We start from the raw sequence: 6,208 nt of genomic DNA, 5'->3' as shown, positions 1-6,208 counted from the left end.
GCTGATCTGGCTGCCCGTGGATATGGAGACTCGATATCGCGATACGCGGCTGGGGTTTCGGATGCCTAGAAGCCTTACCCCAGTCATGGTGTACAATGGTATCAACTCCGTCTCCTTCGAATTATTGGTGGATATAGGGAAATTTACGTCGACTTGAACGGAACCTCGTCGTCGTCGTCGTCGTGCGTCACTAGCAATTTGTTTGTATGATGTCAACCGCACGACGATAGCTTGCTGTTAATTATTGCGGATGTTCATTTTTTAGACTCTGTTGCAGAGGTGATGCATTTCCACGTCAAATTTTGCAATCGATAATATGGAAGAATTATGTTACCTGTACCAAAGATGATCAAACTTTCAGTTCGATACAATGATGTCTATTGTATGTAACCTGAAATTTCGATCGATCAAGCTTTATCAAAAACTTTCACAGTACCTTGGTTCGTTAACTATTTAAAACTACAAAATGACGAAGTTCAGGATAAGCATCGCACCGATTGATATTCTTTCGTTACCAAGGCTCATTGTCAGAATGAGGTAAAATTGAGCTTTCATTAGAGCTTGATCGATGGAAGCTTCGAATATTCTTTTTAGATTAGCGAATGACGCGAATTCCAAACCAACAAACAAACCGTGTTCGACGAAGACTTGAACTTCGGAATTTATTTCGCTACCTTAAAGGGGTGTCACAGCTAGGACGGTCTGAAATCGTACCAATTTTTAAGAATTTTTTTTAAAGAAAATGTAAACACTTGGAGCAATTTTAGTTCGAGTGCTTTATTATTTATAGTTCCAAGAACATTTGTAAATTCTATCATACAAATTAATTAGAAAATGACGGTATCGCGCATGTGAGTAGCGAACGACTCCGAACTCGAAGCCTTTTGCGGTGGCTCATCTCCTGAGGTCACTGTTCAACTTGTAATGGATAGAAAAGATTTTGAGATTGAATTTCAAAAATCCAGCCACAAACTTGAATCGATAAACAAGTTTTACAGGTTGTGTTAAAATTTCAATTCAGTCGAATAAAAATTGACCGAGGTATGATTTTAAACCGTCCAAGCCGTACTCCCCTCAATTGTTGCAGAATTTTGCGCGGAAAGTTTCGAAATGAAAATTCAGGCCTCGACGGAAAAGCTGAAATAATTGACAGAAGCTCTTTCGAGTCGAGGGGTGCACCATAATTATGCATGAGCCTACAATGGTGTATCCTGTATAAATTCAGAGCCAAGACACGCGGCGTAAGGGTTACGAGGATCGCGGACGCAATATCTGAGTCAAAAACCTCGCTGAGATGGCTTTTAAGCTCTCGACGCACGCGGCGGAAGGTACCTTCCCCCTTTATCTTCTCCTCGGTGTTCTTCCTGCTTTGATTCCCTCTCACTTTCTTTCTATCTTCATCTCTTCCTCTTACTCGGCCAGCCCTTCACTACGGAGGGGGGAGTTTTCGGGGACCACTTTCCAAGTTGGCTACGCTGAATAATTCGTTGCATTATCTGCGAGTACTGTACCTATGCCCGCAGAACTTGAACGTACTCTTAAGACTTACTTCATTCCAGCACGATTCTTTCTTCCATTCTACTATTTGTTTTATTCTTCTTCTTTCCGTTTCCGCTTCTCGCCACTTTGGAATCTCATGCAATCGAAACCCTCATCGACGCCTCCTCGTTTTCAATATCCTCGTCAAAGCCGTGCGTCAAAGATGCGCGATTCAATCGACTGACAGTGCTTTACACCGATATCATACATTCGCAACGATACTTTGATCCCTCGTTAAAAGATTATAATTCACGCTTATCTCGGATAAATCCATATTAATTTTCATCCGATAACTCGACGTTTTAGAGCTTTAGGTATCTTTTACTATGCAGGTTATCCAAGAAATTGTCCATGTAATGGTTCCCGAAGAGTTACTGTGGCAAGGGATATGAAATAACTTTCGCTTATGTAATACTGGCGATATTAGTATGAAGTCTGCGGGAAGTACCAGTATCAGTATTTTGTTTATCTAACAGGCTTCTGGATTTGAGTTTGCTTCTCTTTAATAATCCGTTACGTCATCGATGATGGATAGACAACGAGTTTGTACATGGACGTACTTTCCCGGCATGTTTATTTATCGAACACCCGATCGACCAAAGCTGTAAAATTTTCTGCTAATTGTTAACAATCTAAGCCGAATACCAAATAGCTTAAGATCTCGTGTTTCACGAGCTTATCACAAGAGCATGATCTGTTATTCGTACTTTGTAAGAACTATTTTTCGCTTCATAACGGGGCTGAGGCACAACCTCCTACAAAACTGAACGTACAGGTGTATCCGAGATGAACTTCAAAGATTACAGGAAACAGTTCGTTTAATGTTTTTTAAACATTGTTATTACGACTCTAACATTCATAAACGGACAAAGGAAAACATTGAGTCACGCTCTGAAATGTATATTATAATATGAATTTCCAACGGTGCTAAAATTCTCGCAGTATTTTTTAACGAGATCTCGGTTGAATTAATTATTGAACAGAAGAAGAGCACGAATTTTTTTGAGCTTACTGGTTCTGCGTGTAAAAATATACGTGAGGTGAGCACACTGGATTATAATAAATTTAAGACCACATTGTACTAATTAGTATTTATAATCGACAGATATTTTACTACTTACACAACTGCAATGGGTTCTTAATGTGTCGATGTTTATTGAGTATTTGAATTCAACAGAAAATTTCATGGAAAATATATAAAGTATATAATTCGTGAAACCTTTGCTCTGGACAATTGATGTCGACCTGATACTAGTTTTGTTGCAACTATCTCTACATTTTTTCAAACAAGTGGCATGCTTGTTTTCGAACATAAAGAAGCAAGAAGGGGGGTAATTTTGATTCCCATTGGTTCGTCTTTTTCTGGGGGAGAGAAAATCCTGAAATCACAACGACAGCTGAAAAAAAAAGCTGCGGGCTTCGCGCTCAGGTCTAGCTGCATAAATGGCGTGACCACTTTCAAATCCAAGGAATCAATAAAGCTCATGCGCATCGATCGCGTGAAAGATCGTTTTAAAATAATTGTACGATCTCGGACAGTTAGGTGACCGTTTCCATTAGGTAATTAATGGGTCAACGTTGCGAGCACGAAGAGGGAGGATAAAAAAAATGGTTAAAGATCGATAAACGGGGCGCTCGGATGTTACCGTCGTAATAACGCCACGTGTTCGGCAACGTTTAAAGAGGCTTACAAATGAAACGCGTCACGCATTTGCATTACACCTAATCTCCATTTCCATTGAGGCTAGAATCCGAGCTTTAAAGGGGTGGACGGCGGTTCCGATTCTGATAATAATGGTCCTAAGATGGAGCCCGAGAGACGGGCGCCTATCCTTACGGTCGCGGGTCTTGGCTGATTGTGCGAACCATGGATGTATGTGTACCATGGGCGCAGGGTGGAACCTAGAACAACAAGCACGGTCACCCCGTACATCGAGCTTACCCAGCACCCCTAATTGAATTCTGGCTGTAATGGTCCGCAAGCCATCGCCTTTCGCTTTCAACCCCTTCACCCCTACCTTACCCTCCAGGACAAATAAACATTCGTTTGTTTCTGATTAAAAGGTGGAATAATACCGCGCTACATCTAGTAGGTATAAGCAATTGCGCATTCAGGGCACGGTGCCTCTGTCTGATAGATACTTGTTGTTGTATTACAGTTATTATCGTCTTACTTTGAATGGCGGAAATCGCTTTTTCTATGAAACGAGATGTCAGCTGTAAGACACGTGACGATGTTTCGTAAATGCGCTAAGCCCCAACCCCCTGGAACTATACTTCTCGAATGCAAAACCACACCCCATTAATTCGTCGATTGTTTTACGTAATGAACCCTCCCGAATACACGTGGCCTAGTGATACCGGCTCATTCAATTTGCAAGGACACGTCTACACGTAAAAGTTAAGTGACACAGACCTGAACATTCTGCTTCTTGGACCAAGTAATAGAATGCGGATACCGTTCACAAGCTTTCCCGATGGAAGCTGCTCCAAACTTTAAGAGAATAATCTCAAATTTTTTTTTCCACGATTCAAAATTTGACCACATAAGTACTCGATATATTTCCGTTGAATGAAACATTTTCACGACCGTAAGAAGAATATAATTTTTCGAAAGTATCCATGTTAGTTTTTCTTTTTAACATGACGTTTCGAGTTAACACTGCAGATCAGACTATAATGCAACAGTTCCGATAACACGTGACGTGTGCGCAACCTATCAAAGAAATATAGCAATGTCACGTTATCCTCATATTCTAGGTGCTCCATTTTCCTATTAAACTGATCGGACCTCATTTATCAATGTCTCAATTGTGTAACTTGACACGCATGTGACTGTGCAATAGCAGAAATAGCTCATCGTGGATTCGGAATTCAAAATATCTGAATCTAATATCATTAGAAGATTAAATTCGAACCTGCAATCTCGATGTTACATGGACGTCCTGAACTCGGAGCAGACAAAATTCTCCGGGACACCCGGAGAAATGTATACGGAGGGTGAAATTTTAACCCGTGACGTTCATCCCTCGGCCATAACACTTTAAGTTGGACTTTATCCTTCCTACGCCGGGGCATACGGTAGTTTTTCGACAGGTTTTCCACTTTTTCAAATCGAGCCCTCCCTCCCTCCCGCCCCCTCAGCCACGCTCGTTTATTTTTCATGGCCCCTGACGAATCCATCCACCCGGAGGCTGTACTTCGGCCGCCAACCGGCTTTTATCTTCGAATGTCTCGACCACCGCTGACCGCCGCCGGACGGCAGAGGAGGACGCATAGCCGTGTCCAGAGATTGATGAGCCCGGGTCTGGACCCGCATCGGGTCGCCTGATGAGACGATCTCTGCCTGCCGACCATAAAAGGATTCTCACTTTGGTCCTCGTTCGAGGACCGCTTTCCTCCCTTGCGTTCTTCGATCCTAGTCTTCAATCGTAACCGCTCGGAAGTTCACCGCGATTACCGTCGAATGTCTTTCACCACGCGATAGTCATTCTGCCAATTTTTAACCAAGGGGGAGAATAGCGACCGAACAAATGAACTGCCTAGAACCATAAAATATTCGATTTATCTCACTTGCGATGAAATATTTTATATTCATCGATTCGAAACAGTCAGATTTTGCTGGAATATCGTAATTTCTACATGTTCATTGTATAAAATAAATACAAATGCAAAAGTATGAAATTCGTTGTCTCCATTCGTAGTTTAATTCCGTACAATCATTTCCAATAACGAAAGTATACCCATGGCTTCTGGTGAAACGGGTAATAATACCTGGCTCCCAATACCTCAACAACAACAAATCATCTCCCTTCGTCTGAGCAATTCCGTTAGAATGTTCTTATATCAAACAAAAAGCTGCGCAACGTCTTCAGAACGAGAGCGAAGCCATCCTGACGATATTGACGTAAGAAAGTAAGTCGCGTTTCAATCGGAAACTGTTCGACCGAAGGGAGGCTCTGCACGCATTTCTTAATCATCAAAGTTTGCGCTCCAAGCAATCCGGCCACGCAGCTGTTCATCGGTTCACGAGCCCGTTATCGAATCCCATCCGCAGATTGTCGCTAAACTTCAATAACCCCGGGCTCCGGCCCAGGTTGCATTGACACGTGACTACGAACCCTCTCAAGATCGGGGGATCGAATCGAGGGGAATGCCTTCTATTCTCTTTCGCGAGGGGATATAACGTGTCAGTGCCGAAATGAAACTTTTCATTACTCGGCAAACCTGACAGGTAAATATGGAACTTGTTTCCCGTATCGATAAATATATTTCGATGCTTGACGATCCGGGCGGTAAAAATAATTTTCAAAACCACGCTCAACGCCTGTTCGATTGTTTTTCCGGAGAATAAAAAAAAAAAAAAAAACAGTTATCTCCGCATGCAGCTCGTTTAAAATTTTTACTATTTTCGACGGAATTTTCTGCCACAGAAACAACACCCAAAAGGTTTTGCAAAGTCTACTTCATTTTGGGGTACAGTTGTTCACAGGGATTTAGGCTAATTTGCAACAAGGCTTCATCTTACGAGGCATGGAAAGCGAAACAGAAGAGTAGCCGTTAATTTTTGTTATAAAAATTGTTCAAATTTTGAGCCGAATATTTTCTCATGCAAACTTAACGGTTATTTCAGCCCGACCCTCATGCGTAGGAGTATAATTCTGTAATT

Source organism: Neodiprion fabricii, chromosome 3, assembly GCF_021155785.1.
Source record: "Neodiprion fabricii isolate iyNeoFabr1 chromosome 3, iyNeoFabr1.1, whole genome shotgun sequence".
In the NCBI taxonomy this organism is placed as follows: Eukaryota; Metazoa; Arthropoda; class Insecta; order Hymenoptera; family Diprionidae; genus Neodiprion; species Neodiprion fabricii.
This window is presented reverse-complemented; position numbering follows the sequence as displayed.